This window comes from Tinamus guttatus, unplaced genomic scaffold (assembly GCF_059628265.1).
Source record: "Tinamus guttatus ecotype Peru unplaced genomic scaffold, ASM5962826v1 Tinamus_guttatus_pri_ptg000520l, whole genome shotgun sequence".
NCBI classification, from domain to species: domain Eukaryota; kingdom Metazoa; phylum Chordata; class Aves; order Tinamiformes; family Tinamidae; genus Tinamus; species Tinamus guttatus.
The window spans coordinates 25,608-42,057 of record NW_028289054.1 but is presented as its reverse complement, the minus strand read 5'-3'; the positions used below and the strand labels follow the sequence as shown (position 1 = coordinate 42,057).

General features: G+C 45.2%; 1 protein-coding gene across 3 annotated transcripts in view; it reads right to left on the bottom strand.

The window, feature by feature from the left end:
* LOC104565831 (low-density lipoprotein receptor class A domain-containing protein 4) overlaps positions 1-14,107 on the bottom strand; it is a 322,211-nt gene extending 308,104 nt beyond the window's left edge. Inside the window, exon 1 of one of the 3 annotated variants that reach the window (XM_088533757.1) lies at positions 13,985-14,107. The gene's annotated coding sequence lies outside the window, so the exon portion shown is untranslated. The remainder of the gene's footprint in view (positions 1-13,984) is intronic. The other 2 variants (XM_088533756.1, XM_088533758.1) reach the window with 2 other exon arrangements.
* Positions 14,108-16,450: the final 2,343 nt, after the last annotated feature.

The window sequence follows — 16,450 nt, the reverse complement described above, 5'->3', positions numbered from 1 at the left end:
TGTTAACAAACCAAAACAAAGTTTTCAGATAAGCCTCATCATAAATTTAGTCATTTTGCTTGACAACCAATTAAAAAGGTAATGCAAAAAAAAACTAATTAAAACAGTAATGGGGGAAAAAAAAAATAGATTCCCCTGGACAGTTCTTTGCAGGGCTATCTGACCCTGCAGAGGGAATACGGGGCTACCAGCACAGCCACCGAAACAGTGCAGAGGAGGCTGCACAATGATACGTCACTTTAATCAAACTCTAATTAATCTGATGATCTTACACTCCAACATAGTTTTGCTAAGAACAGACATACCTAATTAGAACATAACTTGCTTATCCGGCAGCCCCCGGTTTTGACTCTGAAAGTGATGCTCACAAAACCAACGTTTTGTTCTGAACAGAACTTTAAAAGGTGAGCTGCTAACTCTGGCAAGCCTAAAGAGCTGAAATGAAAATAACGCCAACTTTTTCACATCATGCACAATTTCTAGTGGCTTGGACTTCCACGTGATAACTCACTCCGGGTTGTTCCCCGTTAAGCACCGTCTCCACCCGTAGTTAAGCTGTCTTCAAGGAGCAGCTCAGTGCTGAGCAATCTCACAACAGGTCTGCAGCTCTTGCAGCATGCAGGCCCACCACACAGCAGACACCTTGAAAGCACAAGCCAACACCTTCTTCTTTTAACTTATGTATCAGGGGCATTGAAACACAAAACAGTGCGAAACAGAAACCACGCAGCATTGTGGCCAAGAGTTTTCCGAAGTTAAATACTTGTCACCCCCGCTTTTTTTTTTCCCCATCGTGAATGTCCAAGTTCAAAGGACTGTAACTTAAAAACTCTCGTATTACTAGGAGACCCAAAAAACAGCATTACAGAAATTACAAAGATATACCACCATTCTGCACTTTTTTTTTCTTATGATTATTTTTGGTCAGTCTGTATTACAAAGTTACCTTAATAAACACAACCTAAATGGGATAAGACAGTAAAATTTCCTGCTAATGGCTTGAGCAGAAGTCAAGCACATAATCTTCTTTTATAACAGCACTTTTGCATGACTGGACAGGAACATTTAATGACAGGAAAATCATACAGGCGTCCACACATATGAGGAGCTGTGAGAAGGAAAACACTTGGCTAATGGGACAGAGCCTTGACACAGGCAGCATGATGCTCTGGAGAAGCAAAACAGAGTTTAGTTCATAATTAGCTTCAGTTCCAAGCAGAGAGAAATACAGAGCTGCTTCAGAACGACTGGGCTTCAGTACAAGTCTTTTCCATCTGTGGAAGCTACCAACTACATAGGATTAGCAGCAGATAATGAAACTGGGAAATCAGCAGAAGAGGAGATAAAAAATGCTAAAAGAACGAGGATATTCTACAGGATCTGTGCTTTTAAGTAACAACAAGACTGAAATAGCCAGCAATCAAGGCAGACAAACCATATTCAACAGCAGAGACTCATCAGAAGACTTTCTATACTGTATCTTCTATGTAATAATTTACATTCTTACATAGCAAACGAATATGAAGAGTAAAGAAGCGCTGAATCAGACATACAGAGTCTTAGCAATCCCTCTCACAAAATAAAATTTCCTATTGGCAGCAAAATGCAACAGAAGTAAAAGATTTTCTAAAATTACAAAAATACAACTAAATAATAGAAATTAAAACAAAGTCCCCAAACAAGAAGTTTATAGACTTTGTCAGAAATACTCCTGTGAACCTGTTTTCCACTAGCAATGCAATGAATTGAAGAAATACATCCATGTAAAGTATCGTTTTGAGGACACTAAGCATGGAAAAAAAGGCTGAAATAGTGATTTTATAAGGTTGAAATTTTACAATTTTCATAGCATTTCGATTTTTCATTCAAAAAGTTTTTCTTTGATTTTTCATTGTATCATCCAAGGCTACAGAGGAACATTTCAGCCAATCCTAAACACAAAAATGTTACTTCTGTGGAAAAAAAATGTTTAAAAAAATCATTCCTTCTAAAACAGAAAAAGTTTTAATACTATAGGCTTTTCATTAAGATATAAAATCCTTTTCTCACCAATTGATACAGCAATCAATTTAATTCTAACTCATGAGACAGCTGCCTCCGAGATGATTTCAAGCAAACAACATATTCCGTATTTTTATAAGACATGGCAAAGAATGATTGTGTTTTCCTAACACTGGATTGCAGCACTGTAGAAAAAAGGGAACTGATACATATAAAAATACAGACATCCATATCAATGGAGAATTCTGCCTGCTGGTTCCCTTCTGAGAAACTAAGGCTGCAAGATTCTTGGCTAATTACGTAGACAACACAGAGGGAACATAAAGGAAATAAAACTGTTGACTGCTTTAAACAGAGGTAATGGCTTCCAGCTACTCAAGGGTTTATAACTCCCTCCTACTTGCAGTAGGAGTTGCTGTAAACTTCGCTCTTTTTCAGCACTTACTCAGAATCCCCAGAATTAAGGCTGTAATTGCTGCCTTAATTTCATACTCTTGTGTTTTCTTCCACCTGCGCTAATGCTTGAACACAAGTATTACAAGAAGTATGAAAAGGTCAAGTTTTGATAACACAGATCATAATAACACATTTCTAGATTTAAGAGTATTTCTTCAGAAAAGCCTCTGCACTACTACTAGGAGGTGGACTAGATTAACTCCCAAAGTTCCTTCCAACCCACGTTATTTAACAATTCCCTTTGTATCATTAGAAAGCAAAGCAAGAGTTAGTACAGTTAACTTCTCCAATCTCTGTTTTGCTTGGACAAATCTACATTCCTACACAGAACTGTCCTGATTTCACTTTAATCTACTTTAACGTCAGCTTAGAGATGCTGCTATTCCCACAAGAAATGGTTTAGACCCATACAAAGAGAGGCTTCTGAACGGCAACAAAACAATTTTGTGCCCTTTTTTTTTTTTTTTTTTTAGGATCTATTTTTCAGCATTGTTGAAGACCTAAATTCTACTAACTTTTAACACAGACTGCTAGGTGAAATTTCCCGAACACAGTCGGCAGCTCTGTGTTAGCTCATCCAAACGGCCGTCCTCAGAAATGACTCTCTGTGATGCTCCCACCAAAGTTAACGGGACTCTGCACACAAACCCCCTTGCAAGATATGCCTGAAGACCTGCTGATGGGCCAGATGCTGTTTTTGCTTGTAGGAATACAGGTTTTTCTACATTAAATTCACAAAATCGCCTCAATGAAGATTAAAGTAACTGCTCTTAGAATAAAACAGTTCTCACACGAGTTTCTATTTTTCCTGTAGATTTGCTAAGGTCATGCTGAGGGACTTTAGTGATCAGCACAACAATAAAACAACAGTTGTTTTGCCCCCTTCTCAACTCAACTCTCTGCCTCGTAGACGGATTAGAAATCAGATCGGCCTAGAATTTGAAGCAGTGACTTAGCCTCTTTGGACTAAAAATAAACAGCAGATAGAGCCGCTGCAGGAAAAAATATCAATGACAGCCAGTTCCCATGTTCTCTCTTTTACCACAGCAAGGAGAAGCAATATGTGAAGTTTACAGAGTGTATCTTCCCACAGCGTATTTCCACCACAGCTCCTGCAGCTCTGACTTTCCAGGATCTTCGAAGAACACAAATATCTGGAACACGTCTGTTCCAGACTACAAACGGACAGGGCTCCGGGCAGGGGCAGCACGGCCGCCCCTCCGGGCCTGCGTGGGGCCGCGCGGTGCCCCATGGGCCCCACGGCCACCGTGAGGCGCGTGTGGCGCGGGCAGGCCGCAGCCGCCGCCGCCACATCCTGCGGCACATGGAGGCCCGGCCCATCACACCACACACCTCCTGATGTTCTCCAGAATGGGCACATTTGGGTCTTTTTTTTTCTTTTTCTTTTTTTCTTTTTTTTGCTCCGGAGCACGGAGGTTTTGGTATTAATTTGAAGAGAATGGAAAGCTGCAGTCTGCTCGGCAGAAACATCTAGTCAAATAAATACGTCATTAAGCTAACTAGCTACAGGATTGTCTAGCAGATGGATGACATCTTGGTTGCTAGTGGAACACTTTTCTATAGCCCTGTTTGAGGCAGACACATATGGCTCCCCAAAGTATTGATGCAAGCTCCCAGATGGACTAGATCATTGCTGACACCTTATTATAAACCCCAGAGATGAAAGAAGGGAGCACAATTTTTGAATCACAACACAGGACTCCGAAATATTCAGACTTGCTAAAAACCTAGTTTGTAACAGAACTTTAAGATGCTACTTTTAACCAGGAACAGAAAATAGAGGAAAATGCTACAGCAAGGATGATCAGAAGAGCTTTAAGGAAATCTGGAGACTGGAAGATCCTGACTCTAAATGCCTATCATCTCTAGATATACGGAGTTACAAATATTGCAGATCTGAAGATGCAAAAACTATCTGCTGTGCAGCTGTTACTGACACCAAAGAGCTTCCATCTGGAATTTCTTGACTGGCGTGGAAGGGAAAAGGAAAGAGGAGGAAGCCATTTAGACATTACAGATGCATGGCTGCTCTGCAATGTCTGTATCCTAAAGCACTTGAAACAAAGGCAGAAACATCCCTGGCTACACAGTGATAGGAGTGATAGGAGGACTAGCAGAAGTATGCAGAAAGTAACAGAAAAAGTAACAGAATCAGTTGTATCTGATTTTTTTGTTTGGTTGTTTTTTTTTTTTTCAGGGACACCCGAGACCATGAAGCATATGCGAGGACAAAGATATATATCTTTACATATAAGGGACAGAATCAGGAGGAAAAAAAAAACACATTTGCTTGACATTTTTTACACTGTGAGAATCCTGCGTTGCTTCTCTCCTTCACCCAAAAACAAGATGGGTCAGAAACTCAAAATACCATGATGGCGACTTCTTAAAATATTTTCTCATACCATACCATGCAAAGCATGCAAGTTAGATCTCTGAGACTGTTACAGCTTTGTCACAAAACTTTCCAATTTTGAAAATGAATCAACTCACTGACCCTGGGAACATGTCTGGATTTCTCTACAATCATCCCTAAGGGAGATGTTTAAAATGCTAAAATGTATTTTCTTCCACTGCATAGGCTATAAACTTAACAATTATGCAAACATCCTAGAAGTGTGAGCTAAAAGTACCACGGCTAATATATCATAACTCTTTTGTCTCTTTGATTTCTAAAAGGATATTTATGTTCTCAGTATTGTCAGCCCTACAGCCAGTTCAGGTTTTGACATTAGAGCTGCTCCCAAGTTCTAATTCGTGTAACGTTTAGGGCGACTTCCTTCCTCCTCTGTGACTACTTCACCCGCATGGTTCCTGTTCTCCTGTTCTCCGCAATCAGACAGTCCCTCAGGGAGACAAGTTCAACTGGACAGAAAAAATAAAAGAATATTTCCCATCTTCTCCGAATCCTGGAAACCAGCTACTCCAGTTCATTCCAACCTCTTAGAGGATAAAGGCTTCAGGATCTTCCTTGCTTTCTGAGAGTCTACCTAGGCAAGACATAGGAAGAGAGATTTGCAAACCTCTGTGGTCAGAATCAACACGAGGAAGGATAAACGAAAGCCTGCAGGCACCGGAAGCTTTCGTTCCCTACCTGAGTTCCAGATAGGAAAGAAATAGGAAGAGAGGTATCAACTGGCATCCATGAATGCAGGAGAAAACACAGCTCAGATCGGAACTAGCCAGTTTCTCAGCTTCAAGGTATTTTCCATTACTATTACCAGGTTTTGTTTCAAAGAAGACAAAAAAAAAACAACAGAATTTCTACATTTCCTACCATATGAAGACTCCAGTTTTACAAATATCCCATAAAATTGATATCTTCTTTTCAGTTTACTGAGTAGAAGACTACCAAGTTTCATTAGCACTGCAAAAGTCCAATTTTGAGGAGGGGTTCATAGGATTTCCTCGGTCTTGGTTTCTGCAGCAGACCTCTCATGCATGCTGCCCAAGGAAAACGTATTCCTAGAAACAGTGTCTCTGGCCACAGCATAGCATCCTTGGCAGTTTTGCTGTATCCCAACAACCCTGCAAACACCAGGCTTCCGGCCAAAAAAACAGTTCACCAGGATTCAAGGAGGGGTTGCATCTTGGTTTAGTTTCAGGTAAAGTCTGTCAAAACGAAGATACTTGCACTGAAAAATCTCAAGTTCAATGAACTCACATTTTCCGACTACCTTATGCTACTGGAAAGTTTACAGTTAGCTCCATCTAAGATACCACTTGATGACAGCATCATGAAAACTGATCAATAACAAGAACACTGAGGAAAGCCAAGATAAATCACATGCACATACAAAATACGCAAGTTAAGGGTTAATACACATCTATATCAGGAGACTCTCATTCCTACAGCGAATGTTTTTAAACTGCTGTAACTTACATTCTGAGTGATGTTCTCAGTCAGATGTAAAGTGGCCTTTGATTCCTGCTACAATAACGTAAGGCTGTTCTGTACTCAACACAGCATCCACACACACGTTCAACATACTTTAACATAAATGTCTGCACTTGACACTTGAGCTGATCTGCTTCTCTGTCTCTATGTAGACAGGATTGAAGGCTTTCATCTCCAACCCTTAACAATATCCAGAAGAAAACAGGGAATGGGAAAAGCTCACTCGGCAGCCGGTTGCATGCCCAGCTGGAGAAACAACTCAGCATCTTACAAGGTGCCTCCAGGGTATCTTACACACCTGACTCCTCCTCTACAGCACACCAAGCTGCAAAGACTACTAGAGTTTTCAGCATTAGAAACTTTATTTAAACAGTTTGCTCTGAAAGGCAGATCAATAGAACAAAACAGTGGTTTTTATTTACAAGCGTGAGAGTTAGGAGCCTAATCTCTGTACCCACTGCAGGTGACTTCCCCCTGCAACTGAAGAGATGCTTATCTCCCTAATCCTCGGTACATTAATCTGTACATCAAAAAGTGGTAGCACCACTGTTATCAAACTAATAAGGCACTACAAGAATAAAGATATCTGTAAATTGCTTTGATGAGAAAGCACTGCCATAAGGTGCTAAGCAGAGCAGGTCAGATAAAGTACACATTTGACAAACATTGGCAGTATTTTTCTTCAGCAACAGATGGCAAGTTTGGGATTTTTTTAAATACTATAAGCTATGTGAAAGTATGCATCAAATAATACCTGTATTCAATATAATGCGCGCAGTTTCGGTTAGACAGGAAGTGGATCACATGTTTGCTTTGCAAATAAATGAAGATAACTCAGATTTAAGACATTTTAAGCACTAATGTAACATAGCTGCAAAAAGTTCATCTCAACTGCGCTGCTTCTAGAAACCTGTTAGGAAATAATTAAAACTGGAGGAAAGGGAAAAAGCCACAAACCCGGCTAACGTCTGTGCTGGAAATGTTTACAGAACCCCCTGCTCTCCACTACCCATACAAGTTTGGTGAGGAATTACAATTAACACAAACCTTTTGTAAGAGAAAAATCTACACATCACCTACACTGGCCCACAGAGTCTATCAGTCTGCCCAGGATTTAGGTTTTATATTACTAGGTACAATCTTTAATTTAGAGGTATTAAAATGCTTTGTATCTTATCTAACGTATTTTACAAACGTTCAATTCCCTTTTGCTTAATGCTAGTTAAGCAAAACCTACAAAACCAGTTAAGTTGAAATTATAAAAGAACACATAGCAGCCTGGTGTTACATAAAAGGTCCAGTTCAACAGCTATGGAGATCAAATGAGGTGCTTCATAAACGTTCCTCACCTCATCCTCTCCTCCACACCACCTACCACACTCCTCAGCTCTGATCTATAGGGCACAAGTCAAGCAAATCACTTCTCATACATGGAAATCTCAAACAAATAATGATGAATGTCCACATGGACTTCTGCATATAGAGGTCAATGTACTAAAATTGCTGTTACTTGACCAAAGTATTTAAGCAAAAACAGAAAAACAGAAAATGAAGCAGTATAGCTTATAGCTGATAGTTTTTTTTTTTTTTAAAAAAAAAAACACTTCTTAAATCAGGCGAGCACATACAGCGCATGCCTACTAGGCAGGATTAACAAATTTGTATTAATTCTTGCTCCATGTGTCATTACCATCTAATGAAACGTTCCAAGGTGTTTACAAGCCCAAAGTAATAATGGCTCGCTCTTAATTAACGCACAGTAAAACCTTCACGAAAGCCTCCACGGCAGAAGAGAGCTGCTACAGGGATGCTTCAGAGCCCCACGCCAGGCTGCCCCCTCCTTTCCCTCTGCGAAACGGGGAACAAGCAGCTTACAGGTGCAAGGAGCTAAACTAACAGGCACAAGTTATGCAGCATAAACAAAGGCAGTTAGAAAAGAATCACACGTTTCCCTTCAACGTTCTGGGGAAGCGAGACGAGCGGAAGGCATGTTCCAAAACGACAGTATTTGAACATGCATCGGGAACTGGAAGCTGGAAATGAAAGACGAACAGTAGACTTGTGCTGGCTTGCGCTGGATGTTACTGGACAGAAGAGACAATTCCTTCTGGAGTTTTGGAATTTTAAAATTCTGCATAAAAATCAGGATTTCTCCAGAACAAAACACTGCTTTCCAGTTTTTGCTGAATATGGGTGAAATTGCAGATTTTGTTTTATTAATCATTAATACTCTTTCTAATAGAAATTGTGACAATTTCATTCAGAGCTCTAAAGTCATGACAGAAAATATTCAGAGACCAAGGATCACAACGTACCAATGCACTTACCACCCAGGCACTTGTAACAGCCCTTTTTTCCCTAGAAGCCACCACACCTTCTACAACTTCGGAACACACAGAGAGATTACAGTGAGAATGATGAACTGAATAACAAAGAAAACACAAGAAAATATCCAAAATTGTGCTTGAGGAGCAAGAGCAAGTTCAGCACTGCGACTGTGTTCTTAAAATGCAGACTGAGGCCTGTGCTATAAAATCCACACTTGCAACATTAGCTTTCATTTTTAACAAAACAGGTATCAAACTTTGCCTACCAAGGAAGAAAAGGAGAGCACAGGGAGAGGCAAAGACCATGACATTCCTATAGGCTCTGTCAACACATTCCATTCTGGTGCTCAGCATCTCACCCGTGTGTCTTTTCCCAAGGGATCATGTCCATAATCTGTAAGACCTTACTCAAAGGCCCCTGTACAACTGGTAAAACATACCACACACTCATCCCTTTCTCCACGGGTACCTTCTGGAAGGGAAATACTTCCCTCTAGTACAGCATCTTAGCAAAACCAAACTGACAAAGAGGAGCATTTCAGTGGAACTAAATTTAATCCCACCCAAAAGCAGACATCAGGTCGGACTCTAGGGAGGAAATTCCCCCTATAAGAATAGCTCTCCATAACTGCAACATTTACTGAAAAGCAAGTAACACGCACACGGGCACCTGAACTGAGTTATAAAACCTGTAAATAGCCAAGTAGCTCCTATTAGGACTGAAAGAACTATGTTGGATTTCAAAGAGGGTTTCAGTGATGCCCATCAACCAGATGCCTACTAACAAATCTGTCTAGATAGGACCAATCTATCAGCTGGGTAGGAGAGGCTAAAAACCTGGAAAAACATTGAAAATACTCAAATGTTTCAAACGACCAGTTGTTTAGCCAGCCGCCAGGCCAGAAAAGTCTATTGCAACTGCATTTCTTCTGACCACAGAGCGAAGCCCCAGCACGGCGGCAGGCAGAGCCGCCCCACGGGCTCTCCCGCTGCGCGAGCCCCCCTGCAGCAGCAGCAGCAGCAGCAGCAGCAGCAGCAGCAGCAGATCGCACCTCCCTGCGGGCAGCGTCACCCCTGCATCCGTGTGCCTGCATCCGTGTGCGCGCCGGGCTTGCCGTGTCCCCAGAACCACCGGGCAAAATTTCTGAATGCTTTTCAGCACTGGCAAACAGTGAAACACAAATTCGCTATCGCTTCCAATCCTCTCTTGGTGCCCCCCTAACTCATAAGCTCCTTCTACGACAAAACTACTTTGCCGTGAGAAGGCGGCTACGTCCCTCTCGCGGGTCCAAACTCTGGGGCCTGTCCAGTGTTCAAAATCCAGTGGGAGGGATTTGTGACCAGCGTAGCTGCAAAACGTAGTCATTAAAAATAAATTATGGGTATGGATGCGCTGGTTTCCCAGCCCTCTCTCCACTGCGCGCAGCTCCAACCCCCAACTTCTTTGCTGTTTTTCATGCGGATTTGTGCCAGACATTCGGCATCCTCATTAAGTGGTGTCTGGCAACCTGCCTACGTTTTAGTGGGTTCTGGGAATGCCAATATATTAACCAGAGGACTTTCTGCATACCCTAAAGAGATTTTATTCTAGAAAAGTCAACCATTTGGCACAAGGAAAGCTTGCTTCAAATCTAGGAAAGCTTTCCATTGGCAATAAAAAGAGAAATTGCATTTAGGTCCTTCTTAATTTCCATTTCTCCTATCTGCTAGACAAGTTTGATGGAAAGCAAGAGCCTCCAAATACAGTCTAAAAGGTCAGAGTGCTGTCTTTCACAAGGAAAGAAAAGGCAGATGCAGACAACACGGACATGGCATAATATCAAGAAAATGACTCATTTTCACTCCGTTGTTTCTTGTGACCAAAATAATCTTAATCAGAAAGATTGAATTTACCTACTATTATGCTGAGTAATAACGAAAGGTGATTTGGGTACTTGCAAATTTCCATTGCTTAACTGAACACAACAGTAACAAAAAAAATCTAGTAAAACGCACCTACATTTAGCACATTCCAAATATGCAAAATCAAAGTGTATGCTAACAAAATGCATGTACTAAATAAGTACAGAGGATGAACACGGACACATTTAGCCAGTGTGAAGCACAGGAAGCACCGTAACGCTGTGACCACTCTTACCAGCCTGCCTGCATTCTCTCTACTACGGGTTCTTCCCCTTATAGCTACTATTACTCAAGCCACCACCGCAGAAGAAAACAAGGAAGGCTCCTCTCCAAACTAAAGAGCTTATGTTTCTCTTTCAGACATAGAGTTTGAAGGGATGCGTTAGCAGGTCCACAGCTTCCCTTCGTGGAATATTCTGCGTGTGCAGCACACGGAGGAAGGGGGACCACACCGCACAGATACACCCCGGCTTGGCTCTCTCAGACAATTTCTGCAGACTTATAAACCTAAAGAATCCCGCTAGCGTCGAGGAGGTCTTCAGCTAAGTAGGTTCTCTGCTGTCTTTTAGATGCTACTGGCCATTATTAAAAAGAACTTGCTTTAAGCTGACAGCCAGTTACTCCAAAATTTCCATGTCAGTTTGTGCGGAACTTCGCCGATTTCCCAATATAGCAGTTCCAAAATATCATCATGCCTTTATAATGACTAATTAACACCGCAGACTTAACAAGAAGAAATCAATTAAAATCAACTCCATTTAAATGTTTTAGTGTACATATTAGACGTCTGGCATACATAAGATTATGTTTGCTGAGAAAGAAGTTTTTAGCTCTCTGCGCTGCCTTCGCTTAGATATCAACCTTCTAGGCAAGAAGACTATTCTTAAAAATAGCTGTCAACTGAGAAAAGAAAATGTATATGCATGAATCACTTGACTACAGGGCTGGGTTCCCGGCAACTGAGGCACCACCGCGCCGGCTGCAGCGCCTCTGACAAGCAGCTGATACGAGCTCGGTGCCACCGAAGGACTTTGTGGCTACCCCGGCACCAACCCGCAGCGACACCGGCCTCACATCTCCATTCCAACGCTGGTTTGAGCGTGGTGAGAAACACCACAGATGGAGCAAAAATGCTGCTCCTAGGCCACGCGTAAGTCAAACGCGACTGCGCTTCCCGATCCTACAAGGAGCTGGTGTGCAAGCAGGCACTTTGCAACAGTTCATTTCTCCTAGAGGCTTTATTGAATTAAATCATTTTCAAGATGCCAATTATGTTAATAATAATTTGCTTCTTTCTGGCACATCACATCCTGAAAGTATTCTGAATTATTTTAGATGGGACGACTTAAATCCAACCAGTAGGAGGGCAGGAGCAGACAGATTCTTCCTACTTCTACAAGTTTCCTTACTGCAGGTCTCAGACACTGAAGCCTTAACTCAAAACTTCATGAACCCAGCAGTGCCTGTAGTGTTTCAGTTAACACAAACCAAGGGCCCAAGATGCACTGCTTCATGTCGCTAACTCATTGCGTGTTGCACATTTAACACTATTTAGGCCTGCGTGGGCAACTTGATTTACAGGAGAATGCTAAAATGTGTATATGTGTATATCGCTATAAAGACAGAATATGTACGTATATTTCCGCTCCTAGACATAACTGCCTGCATCTGACACATTCCCAGTTGAGCTCACATCACCGGTCGCTTTTTGCATCACAGTAACCTAATAACTGGTGCTAAAACCTGAGCGCAGATACAGATGTCCAGACACCATCACTGTTTCAGCTAACATGAACGCGGGGATGTTGATTTGACTACTTCCATCCAGGGCACTGTTTTCCAGGAAAACTTCCCCTTCCATCTACAGTCCTGGAGCCCCAGCATTGATTCTCTCCTTAGCGGAGCCCCACATGTGTGGGCTGCACAGAACCACGGAATGGTTGAGGTTGGAAGGGACCTCTAGAGATCATCTAGTCCAACCCGCCTTCTCCAGCAGGGACACCCAGAGCACGTGGTGATGCCACATGCCACATGGTGACATCCAGGCTGGTCTGGAAGATCTCCAGAGAAGGAGACTCCACAGCCTCTCTGGGCAGCCTGTGCCAGGGCTCTGGCACCCTCACAGGAAAGAAGTTCTTCCTCATACGGAAGTTCTTCTTCCTATGTTTCAACTGACACCCGTGACCACTCATCCTGTCACCGGCCACCACGGAGGAAAGCCTAGCCCTGTCCTCCTCAGGTACTTGAACATGTTGATCAAATCTCCTCTCAGCCTTCTCTTCTCCAGACTAAACAGCACCACACGCACAGCCATCCAGCTCCGCTCAGCAGACGACTCTGTGAGACAGTGGGGAGATTCCTTAGCAAAACTGCTCCAGAAAACAACTTGGAAGGCTGAACAAAAATTGGGAGTAACAAGCAATGGTCGGGGTGGAAGGATGAAAGGCAAAGCTACTCTGCAGAAAGGCACCTCACTGAAGTTACGCAGCATCTCATCTCCTACCTCACCGGTGCCTACCAGTAAGTGCCTCTCGGGCTCCCTTCCTGGCAGAAACTCTCCCTTTTAGGCTGACCTCAGAGCTAGGATGCTGAGTACATTTTGGCCTCTGTATTTTGTGGTGAGCCCTTATTTCCAGAAGCCTTTTGACAGGAGAGGTCTTTTGGTCTGCTCACAAAACAGACACTTAACTGCCTTCCTTCCTGACAAGCAGTTACCTGTGCTTTAAAATTCCTGCACTACATAGAATTACCCACGGAATTGCTATTCTCTCGCACAACCACTGCTCGCTACTCATAACAAGTCACTAACAAAGGTGGGAAACAAACACCCACCGAAGCCTTTGCTGCTCCAGGTGCTCATTTAGGAGCCCCAGGAGAGAGGAGCCGCTCTCGGGCGCGCAGTCCCCGCTACGCGATGGGGCGCTCCGCACCCGCGCCGGCCGCCGCTCTCCTCGGCAGGGACCACGTTACCACCCGCACACCCGCTCGACCCCCTGCGCCAGGCAAAACCTGCCCACAGCCCAGGGCACCCGAGGCGCGCTCCGCGCGAGGGGGAGAGCCAACGCCAGCCTCCCAATAAACTTTACACGTACACATGAATCTGCCGGGCGCTTCGCTGAGCGCAGGTCGCTCCGCGCCTCCCCGCGGAGCGCAGGGGCTCGGCGCCCCGCGCGCTGAGGGACCGGCCGGGGCTCCCCGGCAGCCCGCCCGGCGCTGCCCCCGGCACGGCACGGCACGGCACGGGCCCCGCGGAGCCGCCCGCAGCGCCGCCCGGCGCTGGCTGTCAGCGCTCCCCGGCGCCCCGAGCAGCCCGCGGGGCGGGCGGCGGGTCCCGCTCGCAGCCCGCGCACCCTGCGCGGCGCTCGGCGGCCGCACTCACCTCCCGCGGCGGCGGCGCCGGCCTCCTCCGGCGGCGGCGGCGGCGAGGGGGGCGGCGCGGCCGCCCTGCGGCCGGCAGCCCGAGTGCAGTGCGCGCCGAGGCTGCGGCCGCCTCCACCTCATGCCCAGCCCGGCCGCCTCCTCCCCCGCTCCGCTCGCTGCCGCCCGCCCTCCTGCCCGCCCGTCTGCGGCGCGTCTGGCTGGGGCGGCCGCCGCGGGGCCGCCGGCGAGGGCGGGCGCGCAGGGAGGGAGGGAGGGAGGGAGCGGGGGAAGGGCGGCCGCGCTCCCTCCCTGCCTCCGCTCCGTCTCGCCGCCGCTCCGGCTCCGCGGCGCGCACTGACCCCTGCCGGGCCGCGCGGGAAGGCGGCGGCGCCGGGGAGGCCCCGCAGCCACCGCCGCCCGCGGCCGGGCGGGGAGCGCGGGCGGCCCGGGAGGCCCCGCAGCCCCTGCGTGACGGCGGCACGGGAGGAGGCGCGGGGGGGGCCCCCTTTCTCCCATGGGGAACGAGAGGCTTTTTTTGGCATTCCACAAAAATGTTGCCCGACTGGAAAACCCGGCTGCAGGCAGGGCCCCGCCGGCCCGCAGCCAGCGCAGGGCTGCGCGGCGCGGCGCGGCGGGGGGAGCCCGGGCAGCCCGGGGCTGCAGGGCCCCCTCGGGCCCGGCGGCGGAAGGAGCCGCTCAGCCCCGTGGGCCGGGCACGGCCCGGGGTAACGCGCTGCAGCGGGCGGGCAGCGCGGCTGGAGGAGGCTCCCAAGGAGCAGGGCTTGGCTGCGGCTCCCAACGCGCCGTCGCTTCAGCGGTGACAAGGGGCAGGCTGCAGGCCACCCTGTGGATGCCCCACGGTACAAGAGAGCCACAGCTACCTCCTCCTCCTGGGCCGGGGCACGAAGAGCTTGAAGAGGAAGGCTTGAAGGCAGACCTGGGGGGCGCTGGCTGTGACAGAACATGGGGAAGGCCGGGGTGAAGTCCAGGGCAGAGGCTGGAGCCCTCTCAGGAGCTAAAGATTATTTTAGCAAACTTATTTTGGATGAAGCAGCCACGGGCCAAGATGGGCTTCAAACAAAACAGGAAAGAAGGGCTTCCGAAATAGCAGGGCGATAGGCTGGGTCTACTTGCCCCGAAAGTTGCAAAAAGTATATATATATATGTATACATATTTATATATATATATAAAAACCTCAGTGTTCCTAATCACCCCATTGTATATTGTACTGTGATTCCTTTCACTGACTCAATTTGGGAAAACCTGGATTTCAGGTTTGCTGTGTATTTGGCAGTCAAGAATCAAGTAATCTGTTTCCAAGCGCTTTGTACCAAAGGAGTTGGACATGCTTCAAGCCCTGTTCTCCTCAAGGACTTTTCAAGAAAAACAACAACAAAAAAAGCCATTAGTTTCAGAGATTCTTGCTATGTGCAAACAACCATCCCTGACCCAAGGAAAACTGCAAAACGTAGTGAATCACCTGTCACGTAACAAATTGTCCCTGCACAACACCTAACAGAGAAGACAGATTTGCCTCTAGAAGAGAAAGATATGGGAAAAGATGAAGCGGACTATTTCTGTTTACTTTTACACAGCTAATACAGCTAATCTTTTATTGTCTTTTATTCACCACAGTGAATATCTGCTCTTCCCTGAAAGTTCTTGTGGCACATATGGTCCCATATAAACTCGTGTAGTCTATTACAGTGTCAGTAGTGGACAGGATTACACTCTTAGATATAATTCTCCATGTTTCTGAGATGCTTTTTATTTTTATTAAGGTTGTTTTGAGGGGATTTGTGCCATTTGAGCCAATGCCAAATAACTGCCAGACTGAATCCTCAAAAGGTGGTTGAACAAGTGAAAGAATGTAGCTGGTTAAAGTTTGCTGCCAAAAATATATTTAATTCCCTACAGCATATATGCACAGTATTGCTATTTTTTCTCCTATTTTCAAGTTTTCTAACTTCCAGCAGACAGCAAAAGGTCAATATTTTTTCCCACAGTATATTTATTTTCCATTTAATACCGTAGTTCTAAGGTATTAAAGTTAGCTAAAGTTTTCATGCCATTTTCAGAGGCTTTAACCGAGCTGTCACCTAATTCTAACCCCAAGATTCATGCATTTTGAAGTTTAGAGAGAATTATAACGGCATCCATTTGGAATATTGAGATAGCTAGAAAGAAGAAAAATAAAATAAAATATACCCATACACATGCTCAGAAAATCATATATTTACATATATGAATATAGTCTCATATACATGACATATGAGACTATATACATGACTAAGTAGACACACACACATCTATGCCAGTAAACTGAAAAAACGATAATAATACCTCGTGTTGCCATACCCTAGTTCCTTTCTGAGATATCCCTCGAAAATACTGTCTGAAACCTAACATACTGGAACCTGCCAAAGGACAACAATTCCTCACAGAAATTCGTTGCCTCTTAATCACAGAATTATCACTACTCTT